The 17,405-nt window shown below is 43.3% G+C and overlaps 1 protein-coding gene across 9 annotated transcripts in view; it reads left to right on the forward strand.

Moving 5' to 3' along the window:
- The window catches only part of magi2a (membrane associated guanylate kinase, WW and PDZ domain containing 2a), a 167,463-nt gene that overhangs the window by 55,241 nt on the left and 94,817 nt on the right, over window positions 1-17,405 (forward strand). The gene's annotated exons all lie outside the window — the stretch shown is intronic.

The following is a 17,405-nucleotide window of genomic DNA, read 5'->3' on the forward strand; positions in this document are numbered from 1 at the left end:
TCGTGGAGCTTGGACGGAGTCAGTCAGGGCAGCTAAGGCTGTGCCAGCTCTTCCACAAATTGCCTGGTTAAAATCCAAGGTCAAAGCGTTAATAGCCTGAGCCCGTGTGAAATCAGGCCTATCGTCTGGTAATCCACATAGATTTGATGGGGGGAGATAGAGAGCGGAGAGCAATAAGTGCGTGTAGACTAGTCAAGACGCCTAAGTGGGCTACACTGACCGAAAACGGCTGAATTATTTAGGTAAAATTGAACTGGAAAACACAGCAATTACATTTATAGATCTTTATAAGCTGACGTTCACACAGTTTCACACACACATTTATAGTCTGTGTGTGTACTTTCATTTGAAGCCTCCAAAGCCAAGCAGAAAAGTATGACAATGTACACACTGACTATAACCCTTACCTGCTACCTGGTGCACTTTATTTGCTTTTTATTTGGCTGTGAAATTTATGGATTGAACAAGAAAGTAGTGTCCATATCATGTACCGTGTAATACTTTTTTTGCTAATGTAATGCACTTTTGCACTTCATCAGTATCGCTGAAAATGATCCAGTAATTGTCAAGAAAAAAAGAGATTTAAAGGAAAGTCTGGACAAATGAGCATCATTTTGTGTCGCAGAATAGATGTATCAGTAATGAATACAATCTTCCATAATGGTAAATGCACTGCACTTCCATTCACTACGTCTATATAGTCATATAGTAGCTTTCTTTAGTGTTCTTTTGGGAAAATGTTGAATTGGACCATTTATAAATGGGAATGACATTAATTTACAAATCAAGGTACATCACATGATGCATAAATTCTGTAAATCCAATATGTTGCCGTAATAACCACCTGGTTAACTACCTAATATGAACCAACAATGCTCGACCATAATGGCTGCCATTAACCCCTTACCATGACACTTTTGGGAGTGCTGGCTCCAGTGATAGAAGCTTGGTTAACATGTATAGAAAGAACAAAGTGGTTTGAGAGCTGAAGAGGGCCTTGAAGACCCTTTAAACAGAACATCCCAGTGAACATCCGCTAATGGAAACTTAAAGTTTATTGTGGGTGTGATTGGATGTTCCCACATCTGTCTTTAAAGTGTGCGAGTGCGTATCTATTTTACCGCTTTGTTGTAAGTCTTTGCATTTGTGCATGTGTGCTTTAAGTCTTTACATGCATGCACAAACAACATATGCCATAATAGCAGGAAGTAGTGGTTGACATTGAGTTAATGGCTAGTTTGATGCCCACAGGGGCATTGAGTTTGTGTTAATGGCTAGGGCAACTGTGCGCAATAGTGATGGTGTTTACTAATGAGCGAGAGACGGAGAGAGGCGGCAAGTCCATCTGTCTATCCACAGTTGTTGGTTTTGATCCTGGAATCTTGCGGCAAAGCAGGAATTATGTATCTCTGTCTGTCATGCACTTTCTCTCCTGCTTACTTCCTCCATTCATTATCACTTGTTCTTCCTGCGGCCTAGTTTTCTCTGTGCATCCGTGTGTACACTATAAACAATTTGGTGCTCGCCTAAAAGTAAAACATGACCTACAAGAGCACATTTCAAACCTGAATTCTGCATAATGTTAATTGCCAGGTACGTGTGTGCATGCCCCAAATCTCTTTCCTTAGTTTGTCACATATAGCCTGACGTCTGATGGATGACAGTAATAATCAGGATAATAAAAAAGACTAACCGCTCCCCAGTGCCCCTTCATTCATTATTTAGCATCTCTGAGAGAAACCTAATAAGCGGCAGAAGTGCGAGTCTCACCGAGGAGCTCTGACAGAGGGGGGCCTCACCGCGGAGCTCTGAGCCGGGGCCCAGAGTGGAGATGAATGAGGAGTAGATCGAGGCTTTTAGGTGGATTGAGGCAATGCTGCATTGTAGGCTGTTTTTTGTTGCTGTGTTGTTAAAGGAATAACAGGAACACCTGGTGTTTGTTTTGCATGTATATTCATTTGTCTCCTCCTTCTGACAAAGGTTAGGCAGATCAGACAAATACCTTTAGTCCAAAGCTCACTTTCTCTCATCCCTACATTTACTCTCTGTTCTCTTTTATCTCCCCTCACTTACTCATTGACTCATTGGAGGCAGGGTGGGGTTTCCATGGCAACTGTTTCCACTCCCCGTCTGCGTCAAAGGCTCTACTCCTCTTAAACTCTCAGCCCGCTTCCATACCTCTCCTCTTCCTTTCCCCCTCTCTTTCTCCGTCTGTCTACTTCTTCGTCAGAAAAGTCTAGAAACACAGACGCAGACCCCGGGAACACTGCTCGTTGGAAATGGGATTTGAACCCACGGAATTTCTCAAACTCATAATGTAAAATATGATCCCTGACTTTTTCCGAAATGTGTTACTTTGACAAGTAATATCCAGGCTGCCATCACTCATCCCGGCTTTGTGTGGGCTGGAGGTGAGAGGGGTTGACTGACAGGGCGGGACACAGATGTGGATGTGCGAAGTGGTGAGTGTCACATGATGCTCGTCGGCAGCCTACAGATATGGGAGGGAGAGGTGTGAAATTTATCCCTAATTGGCCTTCATAATACAAAGCCGCCCCCCCCCTCCAAACTCCGGTTGTCCTCTACCCTCGTCAGTCCAGTAATGGTGTCTGATAGACTCATCCGTCAGGTGGCCCGCCTGCGGTCACCTCACCATGGCGCAGACGTGGGAGCTTCCTGAATCGTCTTCGATATAATGATCTTAAGTCTTTGGTGGAGTGTGAGAGAGAGAGAGAGAGAGCGAGAGAGAGAGAGAGAATGAAATATTTTACTAACACACACCTCCTGCCACATGGAGCCACTTTCAACAAACGCCAAATCTTTAAGTCTGGAGGTTACTCATCGTTTTGAATGTGAGCGAAGGCGTTGACGGCTCAGCAGCGGGATCTTAATGTAGCTCAGTTCCACTGCACCTCCTTGCTCCCGTGACAGCCCGCCAGTTTTTCCAGGAACTGTGAGGTGGTAGTGATAGAAAATGACAGCTTCTTTTTAGTTGGAAACTGGAGATAATCAAAACTGGTGGGTAAGAGAGTAAAAAAAGGACCTCAGCTCGCTTAATTGTGTCCACAAGGAGTAGTCTAGGTACGTCTTATTCAAACGGTGCTGTCACAAGAGCCCTGAGCGCTAAGAGGCAGAATTTCAACCAAATTCTTTGGGATGTAGTCTGTTGGTGTGTAGCACGTCTCGCAAATCACATATTGAGCTGTGTGCGATTGATAAAAGGTGTTATTTAGTAGTTTTTACTGCGAAAATTCAACCTAAACTCTTGATCCTCACACCTGCTGCACATTTTCACACTATCAACTGATATTTTGAATACGTCAACACAACAAATGTGCACTGGTAATGCAGTGCATATCTGGGACACTTGAACGTTCCTTTCTTTGCTGTGGTGCGACTGCAGTTATTGCCGCCGTCCTTCTCACTGTCGAAAAAACCCATTGAACCGGCGTGTAGAGAAATCCATTTCATTAAGTGTTCCTACAGGGCTGTAGGAACCAACACTAAAAATGCTAAAGGTGTTTTTCCAAACTGTGCAATTTTTCCTCTAAATGCTCGGCATCCATTTCGGCAGGACAGCACGGAGAGGTGCACTGAACACACCGTAGTTCACCACCGAGCTGAGAATGTGCCGGCCTTATCTCTGGAGAGGTAAATGGAACTGCAAACCGTGGGACATCATTTTAAACTCAGCCTTAACGTCACAAGAGTTTCCCCTCCTCCCTTTTCAAACAATGACACCGCAGAGATTAGAATTCGGGGTGTGTTAAACTGAATGTGTTGGTGCCGCTGTCTCTGAAAAATATGAAATGCAGAGAGTCTCACTTAAGCGTCCCTAAAGTGGAGCTGTGATATGTGTGTACTACAATGAATGGTGAAGAAACTCCTAAGCAGTATGTGTGCTTGCAGGTGTGTTGGTCTAACTGAGTGGTGAGCAAGTTGATGTCTCAGTTAGAATTAGCAGTAATGCTAATGCTAACGTTGCGCTGCCTGTCAATCTTGTCATTTCAGCATGGCACATGCAGTTTACTCTTCATTTCTGAATAAATGCCTCCTTGATTTCAGACGGAGGTAGACAAAAGCAGCTTCTCATTTCTAGCTAGCGACCAGCTGTCATTGACACAGGCTGTAGTTAGTTAGCTAGCTAATAAAGGCAACATTAGCTCCATGGGCTGGTTGAAAACGCCGTCTCCAGCTGACCTATCGCCTCCGTCGGACACATTTTATAATGAGAATTCTGTTAAAGGTCTCAAATATGCACTAGATGACTTCTTACATTATTAACTGTAATGCTAAATAAAGAAATGTCTTTTCTCTTGCAGTTTAGAGTTGGTTAGGCTAAGTATAATATGAAACAATTCAAGATTACACTGTGTTAACATGTTTCACTTCTTAGCTTACATATTTGTTTTTATTCTAGTGAATGAACACGGTTTAATCCTCATACTTTTGGAGAAAAAAACACCTTCCAAAGTGTTAAAATGCTGATTATTGCTCGTACTACAGCCCCATGCACACTGCTTCAGTATGTGGAGAAATGCATAGCTTGACAGGCCTGACGTGCCTCGTTATCGTAAGCTATGATTGGGCGATCGCTTATGAAAGGCTCGGGTTTAGCAAACAGTCACTTAAATGACAGGTTTGGAAAAGGCTCTGAGTAAGTTTTCCAAATATTAATGTCTTCCTGGGTTTAAAAGCTCATTCAATGAGCAATAATTGATCTTGTGTGACATTTGAGGAGTCCTGTCAACCTCCTTCCATCCCTGTGTGTCTGATGATGCAGGCGCTGGCTGTATACTGAGGGCAGAGAGATGTGTTTGATTTGGTCCACAGAGCAGCTTGGGGACACGCAGACCCACAAACTTAATATTCATGGCCAGAGCCTTTGTGGCCAAATGGGCGTTTCTTTGGAAAACCCTGGAGCAATTCTCTCGGCAGTGGCACACAGCCAGGATAACTAGTATTCTGTATTAAAATGTACTCTAATATTATAATTTGATTATGACCAGAGGAAGGCAGTACTCTGATTACAGCAGCTGTCATATAAACATCTTAATCGTGTTGTATCAAGGTCATGATCATAGGAAGGGTAATCTCCGGTATTACTTCCGTCAGGTGTACAGCTCCATCTGTTGTCTCGCAGACGGAGGTCCTGGATCCTAATAAGTGTCGTTGCAAAAGAAAACATATAATTATTGGTTTAAAGCCACTATGTGTAAAATGTTCTAAATAATAATTAAATTGCAATAAATCTTTTGTTCACCTGGGGCGCCAAAGTAAGAGCGCCTCTACGCTGGACAACTTGCATATTTCTCTCCCTGCTCCCCATCTGCCTCCCCACTGTTGTTCGATGGGCTTGAAAGTGACACCGCTTCAGTAGTAGCGATTAGCAGCCTCCTTCGTAGACGCAGTCAGCGAGGCCAGAGACGAGAGAAGAGATTCCCCAGGGTCTGTCTCATTAGAGACAGTTTCACTGTCACAATTCTCTAGTCTTAGCAGCATAAGGCTTCACCATCCCTCAGTTTAATTACTGGGACTGAATAAGTAATTGGCTCTACTTGGATGTTAAAGCAAAACAAAGAAAGGGACTGAGGAGGAGAGGAGCAGGGCCGAGCAAAGTCCAGGATGAGGAAATCACAAGCAAATGCACTGCTTATTTCCGTTCAAATAGTTTGAGGCCAAGTTTTGGGATCATTGTCTCTCGTATCTGATTTCTCACATTTCTCCTCCCCTGTGTTTTCCCCATTAAGTCTGGTAGCTTGGACAGTGCAGCCAACAGTAAGGTGTGCAGTCACCCGCGCTGACCGCAAATAATGCCCAGAGGGTTGTCGGAGAATTTAGCTAGAAACTTGAAAGCGTCCTGCAGCCAGGGCTGATTTTCTCCTTCATGTCTTTGTATTATCCGAGCAATGATGTAGTCTGGGAGGTCTCTGCAATCAGAGATCCAATCTGTATCCCTGCTGCTCTCTGTGGCTTTAGGTAATAGCAATACAAGTGCTTAGTCTGCTTAGGCAGCGTGCTCACACAGACACATCAGAGCTCTGATTCTGTTTATCCAAGCCCCTAATGAAATATTCCGTCTTTGCCACATCAGTGGGATGGGGAATTGAATGTGCAGAGTCTGCTACGCGATCTCAAACTGTGACCTGCTAGATGAGGGAAAGCTATCATAATGTCAGATTGTCTGTATCATTATTTGCCGCGATCCGCGTAACTAAGCTTGACACTACAAGTATTCAATTTGGATGATAATGATATTACGGCAGAAAGTGTATGCACTTATCTAAAATGGCATTACCGTGGACAGATTGAAACTCGCTGCAACCCCATTTGATGTCGACGCTCAGGTCTCGACTGACACAGATGGATTTTCAGGATGTTTCAAGAAACTCGCAGGCTGTGAAAAATGTAATCTAGCAGGTCTCACATTGTACGTGAGATACAGGTCCGTATTATTCTAAAGGTGCAATGCAGCAAATGTATGGCTGGTCAAGCATCTCGTGGGTACAAAAAAACACCTGCTAGGGTCGACCCCACACAGATAATAACATTTTCAATCTGTTTTATTACTCCTTTTTATGTTATCTCAGTTGTTTCTATATTTTGAATCATCTAGTAATGCCCGTTTCTGTTGCAGTTGAAATAAGTCAACGTCTTTAGATGGCGGTTGTGTAACGTCTTGTCTGGCTCTGGAGGAGCTGATGAAATTGATTCAACATGACTTTTGTCAGGTTGCATTATGGGAAGTGTAGGATCCAAGGTTTCTGGAGCTTGACCCACAATAGGGACTAACTTTCAGGATATCTAAAGCTCCTGCAGAATGACTAACTGTCCATAAACATGTAAAGCTTTAGAACCTTCCTCACAGAAGACTTTAGAAGAGGTACGGGTTACATTTCCCAGGTGTTGTGGCAAAACCAAATGCTTGGAGTCGTGCTGCCAGCATCCACAGCAATATATGACATCAAATACCTCGAAGTTATTTCATAGTTTACAATAAACCTTTTGCTCGTGTTGAATAAGAAGCTAAGAGAAAGAGCTGAAGGCTCATCTTTTGTCACTGCGTACTATTTCTAATTATTTCTTAGTAGTGCTTTTGTTGATATTGTTTTTTCTCGGCTCTGCTGTTTTGTCTACTGTAATCCTGCTTTGCCCCAGAAGCTTTCCACGGTACCATATTAAAAGAGAAAACAGGCAGTTGTTGAATTTTCATGTTATCACCCAATTCCACAAACGGCGTGCCAGCACTTGCTTGATTCCCTCCGCACACAAGATGCATTTTGCAGTGTCATTTTATTTACAGTTGCTCTCCAACCACAGAAAACTTCAGGCTCTCTCTCTCTCACTCTCCACCTCTACCTATCGGTTAACAGAAGAAGAAATCCATGACATTTTATTTGTCTCAGCCCTCCCTTACTTCCTCCTCCTCTCTCCTCTCTCCTCTCTCCTCTCCTCGATTGTTCTTGTTGGTGTTGTTTTGCAATGCGCTCCGGTGCACAGGAAGACGCTCTGGTTCCTCAAGGTTAGATTGTTGTACTGATCAACAAAGAGCAAGTGCTTGTTTCCCTTTGTTTGACATGAGCAGCACACCTCCCCAGACAAACATAGAGTACACTCACCGACTCATACACACAAATGTGCACCAAAGACAGACGCTCACAGTTTTTATTGTAGGGCTGAAAGCTTTGTTTTGGTCTTCTGTCGAATGCGCCACTACCAGCATTATTAATAATGAAGTTTATTGTATAGCACTTTAAAACACAACAGTACAACAATGTTTAAATGATTAAAAACAATGAATAAAGAACAGTGCAAATCAATAGTTTTGGGCCGTAGAACCAAAACAATGAGCTGAAAGACGCTAAAATCCTCCCCTGTCACATTACACGTAGTCATTTTATGCATTAAGATAAGGCAGATTGGTTTGTGAAACTTTATTTGTATGATTTTAATAACCCTAAATCAGGAGCTCCAGTATTACTTCGACTACTACTCAAAACTGTAGCGTAATTTCCATCTCAACTCAAAAAAGATGATTACAAATCTCATCGAGTTTCAGTTATTTACAAATGTTTAAAGCCAGACCTAACCATATTTGATAATTGCATTTGATACTGGATTCAGACGACTGCTGTAGAACACCAGCACTTGTGTTAAGTGGCCAACATGTCTTCCGTGTTGTGCTCAGAAACAGAAAGGCCAATTCCTTTAGGCAACACACATCTGTCACCGGAACGAGGTTCACATGTCTGGTTTCATTACAGTCTTCTGTCACACTGGTGCACCTGCTCGCTCACACACACACACACACACACACACACACACACACACACACACAGAAGAAAGTGATTGAATCATGTCAGCGCTGATGTTCTCAGTCTTATTTTTGGATACGTGGGCAGATGTTTGCTTCTTGAGTTTGCAGCGACAGTTCGTCTCAGCAGGTTATTTACTTATGGTCTGTTTACTGCATAATAGCTATAACTGACTTTATGCAATTGTTTGCATGTGCACATTGGCCTTCACAGACGAGACGCACAGGCCTGTAACGGCAGATATTAGACCAAACCTGCATCATCTCTGCAGGGACAGGCAGCCAGGGTTTAAGATGCCTGGCAATAACGTTGAGGCTTGAGTGATGGCATCTGTAGGGACTTGATAAGAGCCAATTATGAGCCAATTATGCTGATTAATGGGATTATAGCTCGAACCTCTCCTGGTAGATACTTACACATGTAAATAGATCTTTTCCTTCTCAAACTGGAGCAGATTGACTCATACTGCTCAACAATAAATTCTCTCCTAATTAAGAATAGACACTTTGTGAATGACATTTTAATTTTGAAGCAGAGCTACTAGCCTTTTGTTATGGTGCGGAGGTTTCGAGAAGAAGGCTTAAATGATCAGTAAGCGCCTTCTGGCTGTTTTCCAATCAGCCGTTTGACTTCGTTCCGGAAACCTTCAAAGCAGTCTTGGGTCTGGTGGGCATTAGATGCTCAGCTCTTCGGTGGCGGAGCTCTCTGACAGAGAATCAAGGACGGCAGAGACTGGCCCTCTCCTCACATCTCCTCTATCCTCTCCCTCTGCTCGAGAGAAATGAGCTCTCCACAGTGCGACACCTCGCTCATACAGAAGGACCTCTAGCGGCGTGTTACCTGTCGGTGTGAGTTTATGTGGGTCGTGCAGACATGTTGGTCAAGTCTGCGCTTAATTTCTAATGCATGTTTGTGCCAGTGAGAACCCTGATACAGACCAGTGAGATGCGGCCTGTTCTCCTGCCAAGCCACAGAGGCTCTGCCAGCAGTCATGTGTCTGTCAACCGACATTCAAAGTAGGGCTGGTAGATATGGAGAAAATTAATCACAATATTTTATACTAATTAACTCGACAATATTGCAGGGTTGACTGTTTGTGCTTTCATACAAATATTTACACAATTAGATTATTGGTTAAAGGAAGCGAATAGAAAAGCTATAACAGTCCAGTAGGTTCAGAAAATCCACTTTACCGTAATGCAGCCTTTAAAACCAGGAAAGATGACACTTACGCCATATGGAAGACGATGTCTAGTCTTATAGACCTGATCCAAAGCTGCTTGAACTGGTAATACAAATACAATAAATACAAAACAATGGAATGGGAAAGTGTTTGAGCATTTTATGAATGTTTTGAGAGGCTGCGTTTGGTTATACCCCAACACATACATACAGTATTATTATACAACTTACAACACAAGGGATGCATTGATTCTATTTCTCTTCACCCAAATATAAAATCTGAATTCTCTGCACCGATCCAATAGCTCTCTCAATTCAACGTCTGCATATGTTGAACTGTGCATCACTAATTGTGTCATGAAACTCTAGCACACGTTTGGTATCTTGGTCATTGTGTCTTGTAATGTGTTTTTTTAATCCTCCAGCTGAAGTTGAAGCAGGTGTGTGTGTGATTTTATCCACTTCTTTAGTAGTGCATTACAAGCCTACAACAAAACATCACAGTAGTAGTGTGTGGAGAAGCATGCCTGAGCCATGGGTATTGTGAACAGCTTATTAACAGTGTGTTTAGCCGCAGGCGTCATTCAATATTGATGCCTACATGAGGGCATGGCACCTCTCAGCAGGAGTCAGGTGAGCTCAGGTGAGCGAGTGCAACCATGGCCTCAGCTACTCAGTTGGAAAAAAAGATTGATGGGAGAGTTTCAGTGTGTGACATCAGACAGAAGAAACATCCAAATCTACACCTGTTTCAGTTGTGTGTGTGGAATCTGGCACAGCAGTCTCGTGGTGTGTCTGGAAAACATTTCTCCGGTCTGATTTCTGTGTGTGGGCGTTCTCCATCTATCCCTCGGAGAGACATTGTACCCACACCGTGACTCATTTAGACGGCGGGCAGCTCGGAGCACACACTCCCCCTAATCTCCACGCTCCCCGGAGCACAGGAAATGGCTGCAGTTAGCCAATTAGAGCACTGGGACTGGATTAGGTGGACATCCACTGTGCCTGGGAAGGACCAGCGCTGATAGAAGATGCAAGCACATGTGCAAAAAGCTTACTTGTACAACTATCTCGACAAATGCACAGCATATACTAGTCATCCACCCACACATGAAAATCACACGTAGAAAATAAAAAAAACCCAAAGCTGCAACAACTGTGTATTGAAGGAGGTGCTGTTTTTATAAAGAAAAGCTAACAAAGCAGCAGAATCAATACCTTGACGCTTCTAGAAGCGAACAAGAAGAGACTGCATGCAGAGGGCACTTTGATGAGCCAACCAAAGTGTTTGGTAAACAGGTACAATACAGCCTCCATCTGCTGTATTCAACACTCCCTCCCAGAAATGGAAACATAATGCTCCCTCCGTACTTCAGAGAATGTTTGCAGCCTGCTGGTATTTGGTGCAAAAAGAAGAAGAAGAGAGCGCTGCAGGTAAAAGCAGGTGAAAGCAGGTGAAAGCACTGCTGCAGTCGAGTAGTACGAGACACCACGCGGGCCAGCGTTTCTGTTTGCTTTGCTTCTTCAGCTTAATCTGCGTATCAGCTAATTATGTTCCTTTGTGCCTTTTTGTCTTTCTTTCTCCTTGTCTCCTTCCTTCTTCCCCCCCCCCACCCCGTGGATTTAATTCAAACTGAGCCCGACCAGAAAGTGCTTTGATAATTCTGCCTCCTCCTCTTCTCTCCTCCCTGTCTCTTTCCCCAACGCCTATATTTAGAGGGGTGACTTAATCAAACAAATAGGTCATTGCTGTTGAGAAATACACAAGAAGATCACATCGCGCGGGATTTCCTCACAACTCTTTCGGAGGCTTAAGACAAAAGCCTGACTGGTTGGCCTCGGGGGGGGGGGTTTGTTTTCCGCCGTGCAGATGGTTTCACGGCCCTGGTGTCGAGAGAATCCGGGGTCTAAACTAAAATCTCTCACTGTATCGCCAGCCCAATCTCTGTCATTTAATCTTTATTTCTTAACAGCTGCCAAGATGCAAAGCCAAATCCAGCCGGAGATGACTGACAAAAGAAAGATCAGTATCCTGGAATGGCCCAGTCAGAGCCCAGACTTTAATCCTGTAAACAAATCTGTGAGCCGCAGCAACACCCTTATATGACCCTTCTGTAATTCTACGAAACATTACCTCTACGATGTTTTTTTGAATGCTGTTTGTTCACTGTTATGTTTATCTTCTTGTGGGACACACACCCACTTGGATTAGCACAAGCGAAGGCTCGGTGTTCTATATAGATGGGAAGCATTGACGCCAGTTTTCTACGTGTTGCAAACAACCTTATCACCGCTGAGACAAAATAAACCCGCTATGCCTGCAAATGAGGGGGGAGTTTGCATTCCAGGAGGAAAACAAAGTAAAATGTAGAATAATAAAAGGCCAACAGAGTCTACGGTGATCCACACGATGTACCCGACAACTGTGATCATTAGCTCCACAGTGGAGGTAATGATCACGAAGGAAGGAAAACTTCCGGCCTGATTTTCATGAAACTTGGTGGAAGGGTGTAGAAGGGTGTAGCATGAGCCGAGGAAGAACCCATTACCTTTTGAGTCGGATCCAAATCACAGGGGCGTGATGCATGAATTATTTTTCACTTTGTGTTAACGTTGCAAGATAGGGCATGGCCTTGGTGGAGGTCTGCGCTCTCCAAATGCCCATTTAATTACATGAGCGTTTCATATTTGGGGGAAGAGTAAGGGGACACACAGCACACTGGTTTTTACTTTCTGATTGATCAAGGGTGAATCCCCACACCCACGTGGTGACGTGTTGCTTATACAGGGTGGGAGAGTTTCTGAAGTTCGCAGATGGATTTGAGCTTTTCAACTAAAATCCCATATCTACTGTCGCACAGTCCTGTAGTCGTGGGTCTGTTATTCTTTCACCACACGTCTGTCACTAGTGGCACGGTGCGTTGTTATGCATCATAGCTGTGTGCTGCTTTCGTATTGCATTGTTTTATGTGTCCATGCCTAATTATTGTTTGCAGATTTGATTAGATGGACAAAGGTGAACTCGTAAGCATGTCGTAAGGCTGCTGTGAATTGACCACAACAACACAGTTGTTCTAGTCTCTCGGGCACACGCTTCAGTGTGTTCGTCATTGCCACACTGGGGTGACTGTAATCCACAAGTTCATGCAGGGATGGCTTTCTCCTCCTTGTGTGTAATGGCCGGGGAAGTGGCTGTTTGTTTGTGTTTCTTCACGTCCGCGCAGTCAAAGGGACTTTCTGAGGCGGCCAGTCATACAGGCTGATATTGTTGACATTCATAACTGAAAGAAAGAAAAGCAATAAGAGTATGACTTTAATTCTAACTTTATGCTTATGGATGTTGATATCTACAGCATATGCAAGAGCTACGTCAATATTGTGTGCCCGCTGTGAGGGAGTGTGTACCTTGTGCATTGAACATAATGCAACAAACAGTTTTTGCTTTCCATGTGAGGATGCTTTCTTGAATCTGCCACAGCTACTCTGACACACATTCAACTCTAACACATCATCATCATCATCATCATCATCATCGTGAGGGCATGTTTGCAGGGCCAGGGTCACTGTTTCCTCAAATGATTGGATTGGACTTTTAAAGAGAAGCCCTTGAACACTGAATGCACTTTTCTGCAAAGATAAATCAGCTTTTATCACATAAAAATAAAAAAAGCTTTTTAATAGTGTGCCCACTTACACAAACGGAAGCTTGTAGCCTTTTAGTTTTCAACATGAAGGTTTTCTCATGGTTAATTTGAAGCCTGAGGGGTGATTTTATAAAAAAATAAAAAATAAAAAGTTGAACATTTGAAAGGTTTTAAAGAGTTTTGAGACCCAAAGAAAATGGAACGAAATGAACACCTGCTTTTTCAGGTGTGAAATTGTCGTACTGTATCCCGGCATATGTCAAGAGGTTATCATATTCATCTGTTTCCTGCCCCTCCGTCCTGCTCTCCCCTCTCTGCTCTGGTGGCTCTCTGTGGAGGGAGCAGTCTCAAGCTTTAGTCCAATAGACTTTAATGTCATCGTTGGTTCGTGTGACATTTGTGCTCAAAGGCTATTTTTCACTTGATACCAACTGACTGTTGACAAAACTGAGAGAGACACCTCAGCAGCAAGCACGCCTCTGACTGGTGTGTGTGTGTGTCTGAGTGTGCACATGCTCGCCTGTCCATCTATAGCATCTGATATTAGTATTCAGAGCTGGTAGCTTCCTGACACTATGTTCCTTCACGCCTCTCCTAGAGGATTTCCGACACTCTCTTTCTCTGTCTGTCTCTCTCCATCTCTGTCTCTCTTCCTCCCCTTCACACGGCCTGCTTCCAGACACCAGCAGCCTACGTTGCCTTCCTCATTGCCATGGAGACAGACGTGATGTCAGTGCTTTTCTGCGGAGGTTTGTCAAACTATAAACTTGTTCCTTCGCCGTAATCAGCATCAGCGTAAAGATTATTAAGGTGCACATTACCTGTCAGGACCACCTGGTGCAAAAGAAATGAAATGTTTTCTCAAGGACCAGCGATCGATAAAGTCCCAGATGGAACAAGACATCTTATTTGGCGTCCTTTTAGCGGCGAGGGGAGCCAGGCATCGGTCACTTGTTGTTTAGAGATGAAATGGAAAAGGGAGTATTTGCAACACGCACAGGTGGTAGAGCGCTATTATGTTCAATTCAGAGGAACAGAAGGCTTCTTCTGTTCTTTCATTCATTGTCAGTCTTCTGTGGCGAAGCTATACACACTTGACAACCGGCTGGAGATCACACGTGTGATACTGTGTTCTGGGAAACACACACACACACACACACACACACACACACACACACACACACACACACCACCAAGGTTAAGACCGGCTTCACATGGCAACAGATTATTTCTTCTTCTTAAATACAAGTTTAGATGACCTTGTTTGTTTTAAGGATAGGATATATCTTAGAACAAAAACAATGCAGCATTTCTCTTCCCCCCCCCACCCCCCCCCTTTTTCGCTGCTGTTCACATTAAGGAAAAATGACGCTTGATTCCAGGAAATTCTCGAACCACAGTAAGTGAACGTTATTGTCACACGGCTCAGCTTTGCTAATAAAATGTGGCTTTGCTGGAAAGTGTACAGAGGGGGCAGATGTCGAGGGGATTGGAAGTAGTTTGAAGCTTCCCCTAGAGAACTCCTCGCCACAAGTGTGAAGAAGTCATTATGTCAAGGTTTTCACATCCCAAATGGTACTCGACTCGACTCGAAGACAAAAACATCTATCTTTTAAAGAACCTTTATCCTGGGTCTCTTCTTTTCTAGCGTTGAGGTCATTTCACATTTCTTTTTTTTTAGGAAATCAAATGTGTCCTTATTCCATTGTCTTATATTTTAGTTTGATACTATGAAATGTATCCAGATTATAGAATAGTTTGACGTCGCAGTGAAGTGTCTTGACTAACTGACCAGCTTCTCGTGGAGGAGCACCGTGTGCATCTTCTCTCCGTCTGTTAAGTAACCCTTATTGTCACAACTGGCTCAGAGAGCAACCGAATAAATCTTTTTTAATCCTCGCACACCTCAGATTCATGCGTACGCCTGCCCCCCCTGAACCCTGTTTTTAGGTTTTCTCTCCTGTTTCTTCTCCTCTTCATGATTTATAGCACTTGCAATTGATGTGTTTTAGATGCTAATATTATACCCAGCGTTATTTAATGGTCTGTTCTCTGGCCTGTCAGATCCATCGAGTTAAACGTTGCTTCATTTTCTAACTTTCTTCCACCGATTTAATTCAACACGTTTACCTCAGTTTAATGGAGAAATTTCTCAACAACTTTGTTAGGACCTCTGCATAGCTCTCTAACATAACAGTCATCCTCTCTGTATTCAGTCTGATAACAGCCGAGCTCCGTGTGAAATCATCCTCCGTCTGCTTTGTGCCAGAGAGCTTTTAGATCAAGCTCCGTGCAACCTTTCCCCCGGCACTTCATAAACATTTTTGAAGTAAATTAATTAGACAACAAGTGGCATTTCCGCTGCTGAGGAGTGCGTATTGGAAATGTAAATATGCATTGCCGTTTTCGATCTATATTAAAGCTGTTAACATGCACAGATAACCTCGCTGTTAAGTGTCAATGAGATGCTGTTGTTACTTGTGTTTGTTTAATGGGATCACAGGATCAAAGCAGATGCAGCAGCACTGTTAACTAGACGGCAGCAGACGCTCTGTACATAAAGAGTACACACTCCACGTGAGCCCACTGGAGAAACAACAGCATCAGAAGCTGGTTTAAATGCTTGAAGTGACCTGTGTTTACATTTAGTTCGCAGTAGCATAACTCCAGTTTGCATTTCAATCGCAGAGCTAAGCCTCGGTGTTTCTGAAATCCAAAAAGGATCTTATTGGTGTTCTGGAAGTATTTTCAGACTCCTCTAATCACCTGGATGGAAAAATGACTCATTAAACAAAAACATTAAAAGCAGATTTTTGACTTTATGCAAAAAGTTTGTAGCTGCAGATGATATAATATGCATAATTAGATAATCAGTTTTATTGGTTACTTTTTATTATTTGATCTTTCCACACAAAATAAAGCATCTATAGCTTTTCTTTTGTCGTAGACATGAGTCATTTCCAGCTACATGGATTGGAAAAATCCTTTTTGTAATGTTCAGCAGACAGACTCATTTTTCATCCACATGATTATAATAATAATATTCAAGGATCGTCAGAAAAGCAGTTAAACAAGCTTTTTGGATTTTCTCCAAAGGAATGTGCGGCAGCAGCTCAGTCTGTAGGGACCCGGCTCAGAGACCGGAGGGTCGTGGTTTCAAGTCCCACGACTTACCAAGTAGACTGCTACCTGCAGAGGTGAAAGGTGGATTCGAATCCTCCATGCAATTAATAATGTGTGAGAGGCATATGGTGACAGTCTACTGAAGATGATGGATGGGTGTTCAAGAGATTTTGACATTGACTTGTAACAGCCCAGGTTTGTTTCTTTCATCAAGAAGACTAACCCTAGTGCATTATGGATCTTCGTCCTACCAACTGGCCCACCAGATCAGCCAAACGCGCCGATATGGGTCATTTGGAAGTCATTGCCAAATGCAAACTATACACGGATATGCTCTTCCTTTTTTTACATGGTACTGTAGACACATGCACTGACGAGACACACACAGTAGGCATGCAGATACACACACTGAGGATGAATTTAGGCCATTGCCATAGTGATGAAGACTGCTGACTGACTGAACATGACTCTATAGGGTCCGTGAGGATTACTGCTCGGAGCAGGTTTCACTGATGACAGTGTGGGCGTGGGGGGCAGACGTCGCATGCTTTGTGTATATTTGCATACGTGTGTGTGTGTGTGTGTGTGTGTGTGTGTGTGTGTGTGTGTGTGTGTGTGTGTGTGTGTGTGTGTGAGCCGAGAAGCTAATGATGAATATATGCCACTCTTCATGGCTCCCTTGAGTTGATTCAACCCGCTGCTGTTCTTTGATGAGCCCACACACACTGTCATTGTTTGTCTCTCTCAGAATGTCTCACACACACACACACACACACACACACATACTTATTATTTTAGACACTTGAAGGGTTTGCAGCACGCTCAAACATTGCACACACATTGGCACAAACACAAAGTAAAGATGAATGCAGACAGGTGGATGTAGCAGGTGGAGAAATGCTACAAGCGATGGAGTAGGTGGTCCAATACCCCAGTATCTTTATGCGAGTGGACTTTAAAGGAATAGTTTGACATTTTGTGAAATATGCTTCTTGCCGAGAGTAAGATGAGAAGATCCATTCCAATCTCATAAAAGTACGATACATTTAAAGCTAAGAGATGGTTAGCTTAGATTAGCAAAAGGGCTGGAAGCAGGGGGAACTGCTAGAAATGTATTATTTTTAATTAAATGGGACAATCC

The sequence above is a fragment of the Cottoperca gobio genome, chromosome 23 (genome assembly GCF_900634415.1).
Source record: "Cottoperca gobio chromosome 23, fCotGob3.1, whole genome shotgun sequence".
NCBI lineage: Eukaryota > Metazoa > Chordata > Actinopteri > Perciformes > Bovichtidae > Cottoperca > Cottoperca gobio.